The sequence below is a fragment of the Physeter macrocephalus genome, chromosome 1 (assembly GCF_002837175.3).
Source record: "Physeter macrocephalus isolate SW-GA chromosome 1, ASM283717v5, whole genome shotgun sequence".
NCBI classification, from domain to species: Eukaryota; Metazoa; Chordata; class Mammalia; order Artiodactyla; family Physeteridae; genus Physeter; species Physeter macrocephalus.
The window spans coordinates 100,409,538-100,430,563 of NC_041214.2; the positions used below are offsets into that span (position 1 = coordinate 100,409,538).

The 21,026-nt window shown below is 39.5% G+C and overlaps 1 protein-coding gene across 2 annotated transcripts in view; it reads left to right on the forward strand.

Moving 5' to 3' along the window:
* The first annotated feature begins 5,726 nt into the window (after window positions 1-5,726).
* Window positions 5,727-21,026, forward strand: part of USF3 (upstream transcription factor family member 3) — a 52,021-nt gene continuing 36,721 nt past the window's right edge. For both annotated transcript variants that reach the window (XR_003681100.2, XM_024120125.3), the window contains exon 1: window positions 5,727-5,981. The gene's annotated coding sequence lies outside the window, so the exon portion shown is untranslated. The remainder of the gene's footprint in view (window positions 5,982-21,026) is intronic.

Here is a 21,026-nt window from a genome sequence, read left to right on the forward strand (position 1 = left end):
TTTCATATGCGTATAATGGAATATTATTGAACCATAGTGGGTGAATTGTAAGGTATGTGAATTATATCTCAATAAAGCTGATAACCAAAAAAAAAAGTCAAATATTAGAAAAAAATAAAGAATAGGTAACTTGAATAGCCTTATATGTATGAAAGAAATTGAATTTGTAGTCAAAATCCTTCCTGCAAAGAAAATTTCAGGCCCAAATGGCTTCTCTTGTGAATTCTAAAAAATATTTAAGGAAGAAATAATACCAATTCTACATTCTTCAAGAAATAGTAGAAAAAAAGAATATTGCCTAACTCATGTTATGAGGACAGCATTCTACTAGTACCAAAACCAGACAAAGACATTACCAGAAAACAGACCAATATCCCTCATGATTATCTCAGTAGATGCAGAAAAATTCAGTACTCATTCATGATAAAAACTTTCAATGACAAAGGAATAAAAAGGAAATTAACTTGGAAAGGGTATCTGTAAAAATCCTACAGCTGCCATCATACTTAATAGTGAAAAACTGGATGCTTTATATGTAAGATTGTGAAAAAGGCAAGGATGACTGCTCTCACCACTTCTATACAATATTGCCCTGGAAGCCCTAGCCAGTCCAGTAAGACAAGAAAAAGAAATAATAAGCCTGTAGGTAGATTGGATAGAAAGAAAGAAAATTGTCTCTATTTGCAGATAATATGATGTAGTAGAAAATGCTAAGATAACTTAAAAAAAAAAAAAACTACTAGGACTAATAAGTGAGTGTAACAAGTCCACAAGATACAAATATCAATCATATATCCAGCTATTAAAATTAGAAATTTAAATAACATTTACAATAGCATAAACATATGCGATATTTAGAGATAAATTTAGCAAAATATATGCAAGACCTGTATACATAAAGCTATAAAACACTCCTCAGAGAAAAATTTAAAAGACCCAAATAAATGGAGAGAGAGAACACATTCATGAATCCAAAGACTCAATATTAAGTTGTAATTTCTTCCCAAATTGAATTATAAATCCCACACAAAATTTTAGCAGGCTTTTTTTTTCTTCTTAACTTGACAAGCTTAAGTCTATATGGAAATGCGAAAGACCTAGAATAGTTAAGACAATTTTTTAAAGAACAAGAAAATTGGAGGACTTACATACACTACCTGACTTCAAGACTTATAAAGCTGCAGTGAATTAAAAAAAAACAAAAAAGCTGCAATGATTAAAACAGTGTGGTATTGGTGTCAAGATCAACAAATAGATCAATGGAACAGAATGGAGTCCAGAAATAACAACCACACATATATGGTCAACTGATTTTTGCCCAAGGTACAAAGACACCTCAGTGGAAGAAGGATGGTCTTTAAGTTGGTGCTTGAGTACTTCCCTGGTGGTCCAGTGGTTAGGACTCCATGTTTCCATTGCAGGGGGCACGGGTTGTGTTCAATACCTGGTTGGGGAAGTTCCACATGCTGTGCTGTGCGGCCAGAAAGAAAAACAAACAAACAAAAATACCACAATTGGTGCTTGAAAAACTGGACTTCACAATACAAAAGAATTTTTCATCCATAGTTCTGTGATATACAGCAATTAATTTAAAATGCACCATGGATCTAAATATAAAACATGAAACTATAATACTTCTAGAAGAAAAATAGAAGAATCTGTGTGACTTTGTGTTAGTCAAAGATTTCTTAGATATGACCCCATAAGCATAATTCATAAAAGCCATAATTGATAAATTGGACTTAAAATTAAGAACAACTATTTGAAAAACACAGTTAAGAGAATGAAAAGACAACCCTGAACTGGGAGAATATATTGTATATCACACATCTGATAAAGGCTATGTAGCCAGAATCCATAAAGAACTCTTAAAACTCCATAAATAACAAATGACCCAATAAAAATGGGCAAAAACTTTAAACAGAACTTCATAAAAGATATACAAATGGCTAATAAGTACATGAAAAATGCTCAGTATCATTAGTCATTATGGAAATGCAAATTAAGGTCACAAGGAAATACCTCTATACACCTATTAGAATGACTAAAATTTTAAAAGATTGACCATATTATGATAAGGCTATGGTACAATTCAGATCCTCAGAGTCTACTAGTGAGAATATAAAATAGTACAACAACTTTGGGAAACAATATGGCAGTTTTTTAAAAAAGGTACCCTTAGCATATGACTCAGCCATTCCACTGGATATTTACCAAATTGTTACTCAAGGAAAATGAAAGCAAATGTCCATGCAAAAATTTATACACAAATGTTCTAGCATCTTCATTTGTAATAGTCAAAAACTGCAAACAATCTAACTGTCCACCAACATGAATATATATGATATATCCATATGATGGAATACTACTTAGCAACAAAAGCTAATGAATTATTGATACACACAACAAAGTGGTTGAATCTCTCCCTCCCCCCCCATGCTGAATGAAAGAAGATAGACAAAAAAAAAAAGTATAAACAGAAAGATTCCATTTATATACAATTCTAGAAAATGAAACGAATGTATAGTGACAGAAAGCAGATTAGTGGCTGCCTGGAGAACAGGATGAGGGCAAGAGGAAGGAGTGAATAAGGAGGTGGAGGAAAACTGAGGGCAGGCTAGATATGTTCATTTTTTATTGTGGAGATGGTTTCACAGGTGCTTACAAACTTCAAAACCTGCCATGTTGTACATTTTAAATATGTTCAGTTTATTGAAGATTCCTTAAGAAAGTGATCTTGGTTTTGTCCCCCTGCCCCCAGGATACAGACTAGGTGAAAATATTTGCACAACATATATCTGAGAAAGAACTTTTATCCAGAGGGTACAAAGAGCTTTTACAACTCAACAACTAGACAAGCATCCTGCTTTTAAAATGGGCTAAAGATTTGAACACTTTACCAAAGAAGATGTGCATCTGTCCAATAAACATGGAACATATGCTCAACACCAGTAGTAATTAGTGAAGTGCAAATTAAAATCACGAGAGACCACTTCACACTCACCATAGGGCTACAATGAAAAGGACTAACCATATCAAGGGTTGGCGATGTGGAGTACCTGGAATCCGCATATATTGCTGTTGACAATGCGAAATACTACAACCATCCTGGAAAACAATTGACCGTTCGCTTGTACCGCTGCCATTCATTTCCGAAAGCTTTTAAAAAGAACACGCAAGCTTGGAGCCTGTCTAGCCCTCCACGCATCTGGGGATAGGGGCCCAGCGTGAGGACCCCGCGGGCCTGGCATCCTGCGACGCGGGGCGCCCGGAGGTTGGGTAGAGGAAGGGCGCGCGCACCCCCATTCTCGTGCCCCACCTGGCTCCGCACGCAGGGGTCCCCCGCGAGGAGGCACACTCTGCTCGGCCCCCTCCTCTGGGAGTAGGGAGGTGTTGGGTAGAGCAGAGCCCAGAGAGCCCCTCCGTCCCCTAGTCTTTCATCCCCAGGAACAGGAAAAAAGAAGTGTCAGGAAATGAAACTGGGGAGGCAAGCAAGGGGCTTGTAAATCATGCAGAGTCTTTTAGAGCCACGGAAGGATCTTAAGTACGTGGGTGAAAATCAGATTTACTCCAGCGGTGTGAAAAATGGATTTGGCCTAGAGGCAGGGAGACCAGTTTCACTCGGCCACCATATTTTATTATCAGTGTAGGCACTATAAGCACATGTCAGCTAGCCGGGAATTGGACTGGTGCGACATTCAGATGTCATCCTCTCATCTAGAGCCGTAAACCAACGTTGAATAGGCAAAGTCAACGAAGAGATCTATGATTGGGACTTGGGCTTCAGTCAGGAATGAGGATTAAATTAAAAAGCGAACATTCAGAACTTTCTGTTGTTGTTTTTAATTTTTTATTGAAGTATGGCTGATTTACAATGTTTCAGGGGTAGAGCAAAGTGATTAAGATTCTTTTCCATTATAGGTTATTACAAGATATTGAATATGGTTCCCTGTGGTATACAGTAGGTCCTCGTTGTTTTTTATATAGTTTGTATCTGTTAATCCCAAATTCCCAATTTACCATCCCCACCTTTTATCAAATAGAAATTTATCTATCTTAACATTTCTACACTGTGCCAGAAAGGTATTCATGTATGTTTTCAATGGTGGTCCAAAGAAACTCTTAACAACTGTTTTCTGAACTGTCAAAACTATTTGTGTTATTTTACTTTAGGCTTGATGCATTGCACTTGCTTAGAAAATCATACATACCCGAGATACGATGTTTATTAACCAGAATACCTTATATTCTGATCACAATGGAAATTATTTCCTACAGCTGGACATATTAACTAACACTATACAATTTCAGGTGCTATATTAGCATTACTATTAGGCTCTGAATCCTAGGGTCTTTCTTATCTGCAGCTTTGATTTGGGTATGTTAAATGCATTCAGAGGCAAGAACTTGATATGCTGAGATGCAAAAGTTAAAGAAAATTTCCAGGCTGTTTATCATGCCGTAGTTTACAAGTAACACTAAAGGCCTTCTGTTTCATCATAGCTTTTAAACTGCTGTACAAACATAAGGTGTGGTTACTGTTTAACTTTACACCTTTTCCCAATACAAGGTCAGCTTTCTCTGTACACAGGCTCAAGTAATTCCCACTATGCCATGCCCTGTGTGCACCTTCTGGAAGTTGCCTGGTCTAGCCCTGGACATGTAAGATCTGGGACATTTCCGAACCTGGTGGTGGAAGCGCTTGGAAATCTTTCACCACCACTAGGTGGAGGACACCTGTTTCAGGGGAGGAGGGGTTATGAAATAGGAAGTAAAACCAGGAAAAGGGAGTTGTGACCACGGTTCCAGGGCCCCAAACCCATCTTGGAATTAGCGGACCCTCAGGTCTCCATGCCATCACCCGCGGCTCTGTACCTCCCAGATCTAGGTCTATAAGAACCCAAGCTTGAAGTTCCAAATCCCATCCCCGAATGTCACATATTCGCTTCCCCCAGCTGGGAGGCCCCCAGGACATTTCTGAACACTGTCATCTCCAGTTCGCAGGAATCCGCCTTTGTGGCTAATGAAAAATGACAGATGACCACAGCCAACAAATGTGAGCAGCGTCAGGTCGGCAACGATCTTCCAGTGAAATGGCAGCCGGAGACGTCTGCATTCTCTTTTTTCTTCCCCACCTCCTGTGTTACAGAGGCATCATGCCGCCTTCCTGCCCTCTAGGCTAAGAGGATCGCTCTAATCGTTTCTGAAAGCCTTCCGTGCCCTCCTCCTTTCCAGTTTTTCTACTTCCAAACTCCTACCGAAGACGTGTAAAGCAGAACAGAGACCATGATACAAAAGTGTTTCTTAAAACACCTCCTTTTCTAGGTTCTCAAGGCATCCCCTTTAAGGAACCAGGCCCACCTCTTTCCCATTCACCTACTGGCTTTCCGTTCTGCCCATCACTCTACCTTTAAGAATATTTCCTGTTCCTTCAACCCAACTTGCACACCTCCGCCCCCCGGCCCTCCTCATTGGGCCGCCAGAGGCCAGTTAACTCTTCACTTTTCCCTCCACCTCCTCCCGCCCTCTAGCCGAGCGCAACGGCGTCTCGGGTTCTGATCGGCTACCACGGCAGCTTCCCCGGGATCGGATTGGTGCCATGAGTGGCAGAGGCGGGACCGCGGTGCACCCAGGATAGGCTGTTCGCGAGCCGAGCGGCGGCCTCGGGAGGGGCGGGGGGAGGGGTCGGGAGGGGCGGGGGGAGGGGGGCTGGGAAAGTTGAGGCCGCGCTGCCGCCGGGTCTCCGGCCTTGAAGGCTCGGGCTCGCAGCTGCGGCAGTGGCCGCAGGAAGAGGCGGCGGGGGCGGGGGGAGAGGAGGGCCTGGGCCCGCGCTCCCCCAGCCCCAGAGGAGCAGGCGGCGGCCGCAGACTGAGAGATTCGCCCGGGCGGTCGGACAACCCTGCGGAACCCGCTTGGGATCATGACCCAAGCTGGGGTCGCCGCCGCCGCCGCTGCCGCGGCCGAGACCACGCAGCCCCGGGGTGAGTGACTGCTGGAGGGGGCCGCTGACAGCCGGGGCGGGGGGCGGGGGCCGGGGCTGCGGGGGCGGCTCCGGGGGGCGGCTCCGGGCTCTGCTCCACCCACCCCTTCCCCGCTCCCGGAGGCGAGGGCTGCGCAAAGTGTGCCTTCCTCCTGGGGACCCCTGCGTGCGGAGCCTAGTGGGGCGCGAGCGCCGAAGGTGCGCGCACCCCTCTTCTCCCCGACCTCCCGGAGCCCCGCGTCCCCTGGTGCCAGGCCCGTGGGGGGCTCGCGCTGCGTCCCGACCCCCGATATGCGCGCGGAGCGAGAAGGGCTCCACGCTGCCCCGGGTGCATAAAGAGCTGGGCATTCAGGTTCATACCGGATGGCCTTTGCCCGCCTCCTTCACCTTTTCCTGTTTCCTTCATTCCCTCTTCTTTCCTTGCCCTCCGAATTTCCTTCGGACCCACTGGTCAGACTCCTGTGACTTGCTTTTTAACTCTGACACCTGTGTCGGAGAGTTAGGCTTGCGTCTTCTTTTTAGAAGCCTTTCTTTTCCTTTCTGAATAGGAACGATTCTCCCATACCCGCTGTCCCCTTCCCCCTCCCCCCACTACGGTTACAGTGGGATATGGTCCTTCGAATTTATTAACTTTTTCTGGAGATAAGAGAATGCGTAAACCTATATGTGGGATCCCAGCTAAAGACTTCCAGCTTACGTTCTCATGTTGCTTTTACTATTAAGTAGATATTTTGACCTAACACCACACAAAACTAGACAGTTGTGGCTAACTTGTTTGCGGAAAAAAGACAGTTGCTTACTTATCAAAGTACAGATTTCTTGAATAAACCCTTCCGCGAGTAACATGGATTCTGAAGCATATTAGTACCTTTGCTTTTTCTTAAAAAGCAATCAAGCAAACAAGCAAACCTGCTTTTTGAAGGATCAACAGGCTGTCATGCACTCTAATCACTTTGATGACTTTTTCCTCCTACACAGGACGCGTGTTTAATGTAGTACAGAGTTGCTGTATGGGACACATTTGGTGTTTCCCTTTATTTGTGAAGTACTTTAAAAGTAATTGTTACAAAATAAGCAAAATGCTTTGTAATCATTGCACTTCAGAAACCAGGAACAGTATCCTGTCTCAGGAACAGTGTAAAGAAGAACTTAATCTCACGTTTTGCTCTAATCTAAGCAGTATGACTTTTTTATACATAGGTATTACATTCTCTCTATATTTAAAAGAGAAGTTTTATAAAATCCAGACATGCATGCAGCCTAGAACATTCTTTGGAATAAAAGCACCTCATTGCAGGGATTCAAGGGCAGCATAGGATTGAAATGCTATAAATAAAATTCCATGAATTTTATTTCATGGAAATAAAATTCTAAAGTTGCAGACTGTGCAGTCAGTGAAATAGGCAGGTAAGAGAAATTGATCTGCTGTTTTCCTATTTTCAGACCTTAGCATTGTCAACAAGGGAAAAGAAACATAAGAAAACTGAGAATGTTTAACTCAAGTTAGGAGATAGGCTTCAAAATTGTTGCTTATAAACAGAGACTGAATCAAGCTTGGGTCTTAACCATATCTTTCATGTCTTACCTTTTTATCCTCTAACCCAGTGGTTCTCAGTCTGGACTATACAGTAGACTCATCTTACGTACTTTTACATTTTAATGCCCAGACTGCTTGCCCCAGAGAGTCTCTTACTTTTGATGTGGGGTTAACCTCAGCTGTAGGTGTAGTTTTTAAAGCTCCCCAGGTGTTTCTATTCAGCAGTCAGGGTTGAGAACTACTGTGTGTCTAGAACAATGTCCAATCTACTAGGCTTGCGTTCCAGGCTCTTCTAAATTAGGCCTTCACTCATGTGTCCAGCTTTCCCCCCACTACTTCCCAACATGAGCCTCCTTGTGGTCCCACAGATATGCAGTTCAGATCCCTGCTTTTGTTGATGACATTGGTCTTTCTCAGCATATGGATGCCCCTCCCTGTGCTCCCTCTCCCCAGTGACAACAGTTCTAACCCTAAACTTCAATGAAGGTTTTCCTGGACAGCTCTTTCTCTTTAGTGATTGCCTCCCTTTGAACTTTTAATCCACATATTGTTTAAAAAACTCCCTTTGTGGTTACATCATGTGGTGGTTTAACTTTCTTTTTCTTTAATACATTTATTTATAACTTCTTTTGTATATGTGTTTCATTATTCTCAAACTTAACGGCAAGGAGTATTTTATTTTTCGCTCTTCTACAACAGTTTGCTGTGAGTTGGATTGATTTGCTTTGAAACCTCCCCACTCTGCTTGCAACAATAGTTTCAGGTTTGATTCCGTCCCAGATGTTTCTGTCGTGGTAGCTTTCTCACACCTTAACTCACATTGAATTCATGTATGGATGTCAGTTTCTTCCATGTATTTTCCTGACTTCTTCAGTAGGTTGATTATTTTCTGTGGCCCCATAACAACTTGTACGTATTTCTGTGTTAACACTAATCACATTGCCGTTGAGTATGTGTTTATCTACCTTCTCCATGAGCCTGCTACCCCTAGAGCATCCACATTGAGAGCTCCAGGAGGTACGATTCACATTGTATTCTTAAATACCATTGCAGCATGTGGAGCTAGAACCCCGTGAACATAGCAACTGTGTTCTCTTCATCTTTGTACTTCTGGGACATAACATAGCACTTATTAGTAGGCACTCAAAAAATGTTTGTGAAATGAGTAAATGACTGTTGTGTTACGTATTATGCAAAGATAACCATATACATCTTTAGCATAGGTTGATTTGGCATTAACTGATTTCACTATTAAATATTTTTATGTCCTAGACTCCTATTATGGATTTATTAAGGATTAGTGGAATTTAAGTAATTATGGTTATGATAGATCGCTTAAACATGTAATCACCCTTCCAATATGCATGGAGATATATGCCTTGAGTCTTTTATTCTGAGCTCTGGAAGCCGACTCTTGTTATCTGTAAAATACTTGTGGAACTCTAAGAGAAAAGCTGTTAACTGTCCAATTAGATAATTTTTCTTTTTCTCATTAAATTTTCCATATGGGTACAATTGCACTACTTCAGAAGTCCAGATCTTTTAATTAGATCAGTAGGGCAAAATAAGTTGCTCCTATTAATGTGCTAATATCCTGGTTTTAATTCAGTTCATCAAGTATTTATTGAGTGCTTACCATGTGTCCAATACTCTTAGGTGCTAAAGAGAATACAGAAGTAGTAAATGGTGTGGACTCAGCTCTCAAGAAGTTTTTAGACTTATTGGGAGGATTGGAGAGCATCGTATCAAATAAGGGACTGAACACAATATTCATTAGCTAATTTAAACATAAGTACTCAAAATTGATGATGCAGTGATTAATACCATGTAAAATTAAGAAAGACCAGATATTCCTTCAATAGACATTTATTACTCCCATACTGAGTACTACTTGTTGAGCATACAAATATGGAAGATGTGGTGTCTACCATTTAGAAGCTTACGGTCTAGTGGGAATAGCCAGTAAGCATACAGAGTGTATTTCCTGTTAAGATATTGTGGAGTCTGTATTATGTCAGGATGTTTGGGACTAACCTCTAGGGATCCGAGAAAGTTTCAAAGAGGATAATTAGGAGTTCCCAGTTGGAAAGTTGATATGAGCATTCCAAAGTGATAGGTGCAAAGGCATGGAAATGAGAGGGGGCATTTCTTGATTAAGGAGCTACAAGTAGATTGTCATGGTAGAAAGTGGTATGTTAAAGAGCATGGACTTTGGAGTCAGACATGTGTGGTTTGCACACTTTTATTCCTGAGAGGTCTGAGCCCTGGCAGACCTTGTCTGTGTAATGTAGCAGTAGTGTGGTAATTTTGCTGCTAGTATTAGTAAATAGAGGTGCCCCAGGGTTCTCCTAGTTCCCACCTATGCTCCTTGTGACTTCCCTTTTTTCTATTTACCAGGCTGCATGAGGAGCCCCAGACAGCCTTCCCTCCAAATTAATGAAGCCATTATTGGGTCCCTTGGTGAAAGCAGTCTCCCCTTAGCTACTATAATTTCTTAAACAGCAGAAGCCTTTAGTGCAGGTGACAGGGAGAAGAAATTTGTAGTGTAACCATGAGAGGTACCACTTCTACCTCTACTCCACTTGCAGGATCAATTTCTCTTTGGTTAGAGCAGCAGAAATTGTCTTTGGCTAACTTAAGCAAAAAAGGGGGATTTATGGATAGATACTGGTAAGTTCATGGAAGTGAAGGAAGGTAGAATAATGAAGCCTTGGGAAGACCAGAGAAAGCAGCTTCTAGGATCACATGGGTCTGTGGGGCTAACTCAGCCTCAGCCAGTTTTCCTCCTTGTGCACGGTCTTGTTGTCAGCCCTGCGCCCGCCCCAGAGGTGAGCCCATGTCTGATAGTCATATCAGACCTCAGGAATCGGACAGGGAGGCTGTCCAAAGGAAGAGCGAGGTGGCATTGCCAGAAGGCCAAAAACAAGATATTTCCTACAGAGTTCATAGGATCTGGCAGTGTGGAGATCTTGATGTGTGAGCTTGATGTAAACAGTTTTAGGAATAAAAGCCATGTAACGGAGTTGAAGAGTGAATGGGAAGTGAGGAAGAAAGGACAGTGAGTCTAAACTGCTTGTTCAAGGAGGCTGTTGGTGGGAAGGGAGAAGAGAATAGGAACATCTAGAATCTGTGACAAGGTCAGAAAAGGAAAAAAAAAATTTTTAATCTTTTAAATAGGAAAAAAATGAATAATATATTTTAATGTAAAAGCACTAATAGGGAAGGAGAGATTAATAATATATGAGAGAAAGGATATATTTTTGTAACAAAATTGCTAAGAAGTGGGAGTGATAGAGTCCACAACAAAGGTAGAAGGTTTAGTGTTAGCTGGAAATATTAGGGAAGGTTTTATAGAAGAGGACATACTTGCACTGGGCTTTAAAGAGTTAATAGGATTTGGATAAGCAGAGCAAAGTGGAAAGGTTGTGTCAGTGGGAAAATAGCATAGATTTAGCAAAAAATAAGCTAGCTGATAAGGAGCACAGGGAAAAATCTGTCTGAACTGGGGAGGAGGGAAGAGTAGATGATGTGATCAGCTGTATAACCCTGCTCCTCTGTGTGTTGTACTAGTTAGAAATGGATGAGTGAGCCCTGCCAATAAAGAAGGCAGTGTGAGGTAGAGTCATGAAAGGTAGGACCCAAGAGTTTGGATTTGATACAGTAGATGTTGGAAAATGGTACTGTAGATTCTGGAGCAGGACAGGCATGTGATGGGATACAGTGCAATGGAAAGATGAATGAGACATTGGAGTATAAAACCATTGAACAATAGGGAAAAGACTGGGAGCTAAAAAGAGCCAGACCTGTGTAAAATGGGGACTCATCTAAGGTGGTAGTAACAAACATGAGAAGAACATTGTGAAACAAATTGATAGGATTCGGTGAGAAGATCTGAAGGTTACTTTTGAGTTTAAAGCCTTGTTAAAATTTTGGTGTCCGTTGATAAAATGGAGAAATTGGAAATAGGTCTCTTAAGAGGCAAGACCATTTGACATGTTGCAAACAGACTCTTGTTTATTGGTTTTGAAATGAATTGCTCTGAAGAGAGCTTTGCCTAAACAAAGATTTGGAACAAGATCAGTGTTGAAATGTAGCTTTATTGTAGAAAACATAACAGCTTTTACACAGAAACAATTTGAAACTTTGCAGGGAAAAAGCAAATAGAAAAAAAGCATTCAGGGGCTTCCCTGGTGGCTCAGTGGTTGAGAGTCCGCCTGCCGATGCAGGGGACACGGGTTCGTGCCCCCATCCGGGAAGATCCCACGTGCCGCGGGGCGGCTGGGCCCGTGAGCCGTGGCCGCTGAGCCTGCGCGTCTGGAGCCTGTGCTCCGCAACGGGAGAGGCCACAACAGGGAGAGGCCCGCGTACCACAAAAAACAAAACAAAACAAAACAACAAAAAAAAGCATTCAGCCTTGGAAGTCAAAGTGAGAGAAAGACACGGATTCATGTTAGAGAAAGATGATGCATAACTGGAGAGAGGAAGACAGCCTGGGAGAGAGAATTTCAAGAAAAGGCAGAGATCAGCATCCCCAAATCCTGCAGAGAGGAGAAGACCTTTGACTTGGTGAAAAATAGTCCCTGACCTCTAAGAAAGCAGTTTTGGTTGGCAGGAGCAATCAGAAGGCATACTGCCATGGGGTTTAGAAGAGATTGGCCAGTGAAGGAAAGGTGAGAAGTTTCATAGGAAAGGAGGAAAGAAACGGAATGATAGACAGAAAAGGCAGTAAATTCCAGTTTAATATGAGGAAACTCTTTGTATTTTGGAAACAAGAGAGAGATGGTTAAGGAGGGAATATAGTACTAAAGAGGAAAGAATCAAGTATAGAATCTCTCTCCACAGATGGTGGAATTAGCTTTAGGATGTTCTGGTAGCCTGAAAGGACAGATGTATAGACAGAGGTCTGTTATGATAAATGTAGGATCCAGTTAAGGAACGTGAACCAGATGACCTTCATCTTCCCAGTGAATTGGGGGGAAATGGAAGAAAGGCAAGTAAAGTGTCTTTAGCTCTTGCTACATACCAGACACTTTGGTTGATCCATTAAACGTATCATCATGTAAACTCCTAAGAGTTCTTTGAGGGGTTGGTGATAATCTCCCAGTTTTAAATGCGAGGATGCTAAGACGTCAAGGAATACTTATTTTTAAAACCGAATAGCTAGTAAATGTCGACTTTGAGGTTTGATCCTCAGTCTGATATCAAAGGCTAGTCTCATTCCACTCTACCATTCATTCATTAATGTGAGGTGAAGAATATGGGGAACTTGAGAGAATCTGTATTACTGATAACAGTGGCCATTCCTCAGAATCACTTGAGGAGCTTTAAAAAGCTCCTGCACCTTACCCCTGTCACTCATTCCTTTAGCAGCATGCTCACTGATTACCCACTATATTAGTCAGGCTTCTGCAGAGAAACAATAGGATATATGTCACAAGATGAGTCTGGAGCATCTTACAGTGCCAAAAAGTAAGAAAGTACTAAAGAGTGTTAATAGGAAATTTGAGGAGGACAGTTGGTGGAGAAGACTACTACTTTTACAACTTAAATCCTTCAGAATGATCGGAGTAGTTTAATATAAGGGTGTTTTATTTGTATAATGAAAAAAATCCAGTTAAATAAATAAATTATATTTATCCAGTTAATTAAATAAATAAATAAATTTTCTTATTCCAGAAGAATAAGAAAATGGGAGAATAAGGACACATCCTTATTAGTGTTGAAAAGCTGGGAAAGGTGTCATCTAAAGATGAAAAACATTGAGGACTTTAGGAGAAATGAAAAGCATACAGGAGCAGGTTGATGACAAACCTTATAGCATTGAGAAATCTGCAACCTGATACAGGCTTAAAGGAGAAACACTAGAAAAGTGAGTTTTGCCAACACAATTGTGGAAAACCCCAATTCTCAGAGACTTTGAAAAGTTGAGGTTGGTTGTCTTAGTCCATTTTGGTTGTTATAACAAAATACCATAGACTGGGTGGCTTACAAACAACTGAAATTTATTTCTCACAGTTCTGGAGGCTGGGAGTCTAGATCAGGGTGCCAGCATGGTTGGATTCTGGTGAAGGCCTTCTTCTGAGTTGCAGACTGCCTACCTCTTGCTGCATCCTCACAAGGTGGAAGGGGCAAGCGACTTCTCTGGGCCTTGTTTTATAAGGGCACCAATCCCATTCATGAGGGCTCTGCCCTCATGACCTAATCATCTCCTAAAGGTCCCACCTCTTAATACTATCACCTTAGGGATTAGGATTTCAGCATATGAATTTTGGGGGGGGATGCAAATATTCAGATGGTAACAGTGGTCAAAAGGTAATTAGTTACTGGATTTTAGAACAACTGTACGAGGCCTAATTAGAATAGCTAATTACAGTGTTTACTCTTGGGCTAAGCTACTAGAACTTATTTATATAAATTGGGTGTATCTCCATCTTGGGCTTGAGGGCCAGAGAGAGAATCAGGGTTATACCTCAGAGAACTTCTAACTGCCCCTGTGAATGTAGGGCTCCTTCCTTCAGAAGTTACCCATCTAGCTGCTCCCCTCCATCTCTGCATGATACTCTGGATAGCCAGCACTCTCATAATCAGCATACACTTTCATGATGGGGAGAAGAGTGATATTCACATATATTAAAGCAGTGGTTGTTAGTGGTGGATGCCCATTAAAAGCACCTAGAGAGCTTTTCTTTTTTTTTTTCTTTTAAATTTCTACAGTGCATCCAGAGTTGAGAACCACTGTGCTGGGGAAACCAACTTTAGCTATCGGTTCGATTAACCAAGACTCACTAAATATTTAAGGAAAATCAAGAGGGTGAAAGAGGGACACCAAGCTGAACAAACAGAGGAATTGATTTTTGAGAAAACAAATTGAATATAATAGATAAAAGATAATATTTGTTATTCAAAAATATCCTGAAAGATTTTAGGGAATGTAATTTCCGTAAAATAACAGTGGGGTGCTATGAAAAAGAAACAAGAACAAGACAGTTTTTGGAAATTGAAAACATATTTTCTGAAATAAAAACTTTAATAGCAGGCTGAATAGCAGCATGGTTGTAACAGATGACTGAATTAATGAACTAGAAGATCAGACCAAGGAGTTTTTCCAAAATATGGTACGAAAGAACAAAGAAGAAAACTATGAGCTGTTGGACATGAAATATATATCTAGGAGGAGAACTAATATTCTAGAACTAAAATTCTGCACAATTTCAGTAAGTCTTTGGCAGAGGGGAGATGGTGGGCATTTGGTGGGTAAGAATTAGAGTGTGTTAAAACGTCTGTAGTGGTAGAAGAGGAGACCATAGATACTGTTTTTAGTAGGAAGAAAATTTGTTTAAATTTAATATTAGTATATCTTGTTATTGATATGTGATTCCTTTTCTGTCAGCTTTATCCTCTCAGCTTTGCTTTTCTTTGTGTGTCAATTTCATCCTCAGACTGGCTTCCCTCTTTTGCAAGATGTCTGCAAGTTCAGTATTTGGAATTACTTGCTTTCTCTTTAAATTGGAGAGAGAAAGGGCACAGCTACCCACATCATCAAAGAAAAGTCCTGAGCTTTGCTTTGATTGGATAGGTCAGAGACCAGTCACTGTTGTCAGAAAAAAAAATCATTTGCCAAGACCTGCCAAGGCCTACTACTAAAGCACAAGGGCTGTGCTGGGGAGGGGTACATACCTAAGTGAGAATTGGGGAAGTTCATGGAGTGGAGAGGAGAAAATGTCTAACAAATGTGCACTACAGTATGTTTCTTAAAATTGTTAAGGATATTTATGAATAGAATAGATATAGAAGGAAAGAAGATATTGAGGAAAATAAACAAAAAGCCAGCCAAGGAAAAGTAAAAACTTAGTGGAGGAGGGAAGAGAAAAAAAGCAAAATATGACCAAATGTAGCAATAGTTACAATAAATGTGACTGTAATACATTCTCATTTTTTTAAATGCTCTTAAATTATGTAGAAACAAATCTCCAGATTTGTGTTATTTTAGACAAATATAAACAAAATAATGCAGAAAGGTTAAAAATAAAATACCTACATACTCAGACAACAAACATTTAATTTAAAATAGTTGATAAAACTTTATACCTAAGGAGCTAAAAATACACACTCTTCTCAAATACTCATGTAACACTTAACAAAAATATATCATGTAACAGGGCTACACAGAAGATCTCAAATTCTGAAAATTGAAGATTTTTTATTGCCAGTTGTAATACATGGAAATAGTTGTTCTCTCTCTCTCTCTCTCTCTCTCTCTCTCTCTCTCTCTCTCTCTCTCTCTCTCTCTCTCTCTCTCTCTCTCACACACACACACACACACACACTCTTAACAAAAGTGGAACCAAAAAAGAAGAAATATAACTCTTGGAAAGCTTTTTACTTTACCTAAGTTTGAAGAGGATATAAAAGTTGAAATTACAAGGAAGAAAAAGTCAAGGTAATAAAAACAAGCAAATCATGGAAAAAAGAAATATAAATGATTTATAACATGTGAAAGGGTATTCAGCCTCACTAGTCCTCAAGGAGATGCAAGTTAAGCAATAATAACATATTTTGTGTTGCTTTGGACTGAAAAATTTAAAAGATGTTGATTCTACCCTTTTTTTGTCAGCATTGTTTTTAATAGCAAACAAAACAAAACCCAGAAGTAAAAAAGGAAGAGGGATAACAACATTGTAAATCAACTATACCCCAATAAAAATGTTTAAAATAAAATAAATAAGAAAGAGGCATAAAGAGTATTCATCAGTGGGTAACAGCTAAATAAATGATGGCTCATCCATGTTACACAATGCTATGCAGGTATTAAAAAGAGTAAGTTAAATTGATATGTACTTACTGGAAAGATGTCCATAATGTATTTATAAGTAAAAATAAAGCAGGGCTTCCCTGGTGGCGCAGTGGTTGGGAGTCCGCCTGCCGATGCAGGAGACACGGGTTCGTGCCCCGGTCCAGGAGGATCCCACGTGCCGCGGAGCGGCTGGGCCCGTGAGCCATGGCCGCTGAGCCTGTGCGTCCGGAGCCTGTGCTCCGCAATGGGAGAGGCCACAACAGTGAGAGGCCCGCGTACCGCAAAAAATAAATAAATGAATTAATAAAGCAGATTTTTTTTACTTTGTAAAATTTTTACAAAGAGCAAGGATTATTTTTGCAACTGAATTAAAAAACAAAAAGCTTTAAAGCATGGGGTTCTCTTTCAATTTAATTATGTATGATATAGTTTCTGAGCCAGAAGTATCAATATTTGTAGTTTGTATGGGCAAGAGCAAGGAAAAGGTCTAAAAAATGCCGAACTGTTTACAGGGGTTATTCCTGAAGAGTGCAATTATAGAGCTAAATAACTTTTCCATTTAACTTTATACATTTCTAGACTCTTCAAAAATGATTTTTAAAATAATACTGTGTTGAATATTTGGAAGTTGCTAAGAGAGTAGATGTTAAAACTTCTCATCACAAGAAAAAATTTTGTTAACTATGTGTGGTGATGGATGTTAACTAGACTTATTGTGGTGAGCATTTTGCAATATATGCAAATATCAAATCATTATGTTGTATACCTGAAACTAATGTAATGTTATATGTCAACTATATCTCAATAAAAACATTTTTTATACAAACAGGTTACTTGTGTAGCTTAAAAATAAAAATTTAAAACTGCATTCAGCAAATTACTATGCCCTTGGCTTATTTCTTTTTCTTGAAATATAGTTTCACTCAACTGCACAGTAAAAGCAGGACTTCATTATTTCATATTCTTATATATGTCATAGCATCTCAAGGTTGGCATTTATGAAAACTCCATGACTGATTGCACCCAACATGATGGTGGGAGCCAACAGACATTGTTAAAGGACATAATATTTCTTTAACGGCAGAGAAAATTAGAACTTCTGATAGCATTTACAGAAAGCAGAAGACAACACAGCACACTCATAAACAGCTCCTCAAGTTCCTACCAAGATGGAAAGCAGCTGCTGAAACCACATGCATAGAGGAAGGATTCTTTTGGGTGTGAAAAGCACCCATGTGCTATTTCCACTATTAACACATATATGCCAGATTTCAAGATTTAATGAGTTGAACCCCGTAGACCAGGTAAGAGGTTATTAACCTAAAATACTGGAGAAGATAAATGCAAATAGTAGCTCATCTAGCAAAATAAAGAGAGCAAAGATGCCTCAAAGCACTAAATTAGATGATAGCATACGTATATCCAAGATACTAAACATAAATGCTGTAATCACAATTTTGAATGACATGGAGAAATGCTCACCTTAAGTAAAAAACAGAACATAGCATTGCCTATGGCCTAACATTTTAATGACTGTGTCCCAGATCAGGAATTAATGCTTGATTGCATTGTAATTTCCATGGATCATATTCTAGTTCAGTAGTGTAAATCATTTTGATTGGAGAGGACTAAGGATTTATTATAGATCTCATATAAAGAAATGGAACATATTTTAAAATTGCATATCTACGTAGCCACTCTTAAAACATTTTAAGTAATTGTAAAATGCTTAGGAATGCGTTAAACAGCAGCAAGACAAATACAGAGATTGAAAAGATCTTTCTCAACCCATGGACAAATAATGTTTAAGCAATGTGCCATAAAATATTTTCAATTAAGACACTTTAATTCCAACTTGAAATTTTTATAAGAATTAGGTTTTTCTCTTCATAGTATCTAAAGACACAATTAAAATTAACCTTTACCACTAATTTGCTTCTTGGTGGGAAGAAAATGCAACTTGCCACTGAAAGTTAAACTAAATCTTAAATAAATGCCAGTACTTTTTGGTGGCTTCACATTTTCCCTGTATTAGGGAAATTGGGGATGACTGGTAACTAAGTAGAATTTTGAAATTATATGCTGAAAGAAAGCAGATGTACAAAGTGATGAAAAAGATGAATGGGTAGAGAGTTTCAAATTACCCAGAGACTTCTATCAAACAGTTTTTTTAAAAATTTAAGATCTTGATTGAGATATAATTCACATACCATGAAGTTTACCATTTAAAGAGTAATTCAATGGTTTTTAGTATGTTTACGGAGTTATGCAACCATCACCATTATCTAATTCTAGAACATTTCATCATCCCCCAAAGACCCCCCCCACCACCTTCCTCATTAGCATTCACTCCCTATCCTTCTCAACCCCTGGCAACCGCTTTCTTTCTATATGGGTTTACCTGTTACGGACATTTCTTATAAATGGAATATATAAAGGTCACAATATGTGACATTTTGTGTCAGACTTCTTTCATTTAATATAATGTTTACAATATAAAGGATCACCCATGATGTAGCATGTATCAGTACTTCATGTCTTTATTGCTGAATAATATTCCACTGTGTGGATATATCACATTTTATTTACTTGTCACTTGAGGACATTTCGCTTGTTCCAACTCTTAAACTATTATGAACATTGCTGCTACAAATATCCATGTACAAGTTTTTGTGTGAACATGTGTTTTCAATTCTCTTGGATATATACCTAGGTGGAATTGCTGGATTATATGGCAACTCTGTGTTTAACTATTTGAGGAACTGCCTGACTGTTTTCCAAAGTGACCACACCATTTTACATTCCCACCAGCAATGTATGAGGTAGTAGCACACTTCTGAATATATACATATATTTTTTCCAGCTTTATTGAGATATGATTGACAAATAAAAATTACATATATTTAAGGTGTATAACATAATGCTTTGATATAAGTGTACATTGTGAAATGATTACCACAGTCAAGCTAATTAACACATCTATCACCTCACATAGCTACCGTTTGTGGTGAGAACAATTAAGATTTTCTCTCAGCAAATTTCAAATATACAATACCTTATATTAACTATAGTCACCATGCTGTACATTAGGTCTTCAGAACTTTCTCAATGTATAACTGATTGTTTGTACACTTTGACCATTTCCTCCACCCCCTGGCCCCTGGTAACAACAATTTTACCTTCTGTTACTATGAGTTCGACTTTTTTAGTTTCCACATATAAGTGAGATCATACAGTGTTTGTCTGTCTGTGTCTGGCTTATTTCATTTAGCATAATGTCCTTCAGGCTGATCCATGTTGTTACAAGTGTCAGGATTTCCCTTTTTTTAAGGCCGAATGATACATACATACACATATATATATCACATACAATATACAAAATAATACATTCATATAGTACAGTATTTTCTTTACCCATTCATCTGTCAGTGGACACTTAGGTTGTTTCCATATCTTGGCTACTGTGGATGATGCTGCAATGAATGGAGTACAGATATTTCTTTGAGATAGTGATTTATTTCCTTTGGATATACACCCAGAAGTGTGATGCTGGAACATATGGTAGTTCTATTTTTAATTTTTTGAGGAACCTCCATGCTGTTTTCCATAATGGCTGTACCAGTTTATGTTCCCACCAACAGTGCAAGAGGGTTCCCTTTTCTCCACACCCTCACCAACACTTATCCTTCGACTTTTTGATAATAACCATTCTAACAGGTGTGAAGTGAGATCTCTTTGTGGTTTTGATTTGCATTTACCTGATGATTAATGATGTTGAGCATCTTCACATACCTGTTGGTCATTTGTATGTCTTCTTTGGAAATATATATTCTTCTTTGTGTGTGTGTGTGTGTATATATATATATATATATATATATATATATTTATTTATTTATTTATTAGTTTTTGATATGGACCATTTTTAAAGTCTTTATTGAATTTGTTACAGTAGTGCTTCTGTTTTATGTTTTGGTTTTCTGGCCACAAGCCATGTGGGATCTTAGCTCCCCGACCAGGGATCGAGCCTGCACCCCCTGCATTGGAAGGCGAAGTCTTAACCACTGGACTGCCAGGGAAATCCCTGAATATATACTTTTAAAAGAAACTTCAGGGAATTAAGTGGCAGTGACCTTGAAAGAGCCTTTTGAGGTGCTGGTAATGTTCTATATATTGATCAGAGTGGTGGTTACATGGTTGTATTCATGTATAAAAATGCATGAGGAGTTCCCTGGTGGCCTAGTGGTTAGGGTCACGGGCTTTTGCTGCTGTGGCCTGCAAAAAAGCATGGAGCAGTGAACTTAAGTTAGTGACTGATTGTACGTAAGTTATATTACCAATAAAAAAGAAAAAATATCCTAACTGCATTGTCCTTTTTTCTATTTGACTGTAGACCGGGGGACTTCATTTTACTTCAGACCAGTGGTGCTAGGCTAGTTTCTTGGATTGCTATTCAAGAACCACTGATTTTAAGATAAAATCTGAACACATTCATTAGGCATAGAAAATTCCTTTACAGTCTGGTCCAGGTTCTCTTTCTGCCCTCCACACCCCCGGCCCTCGGCAGTGAATGTGCGGAGTCCTAACCACTGAACCACCAGGGAATTCCCTAAATTCGCTTTTAAAAACTTTTTATTTTATTTTTTAAATTTATTTTATTTTTTTTTTGCTGTACGCGGGCCTCTCACTGTTGTGGCCTCTCCCGTTGCAGAGCACAG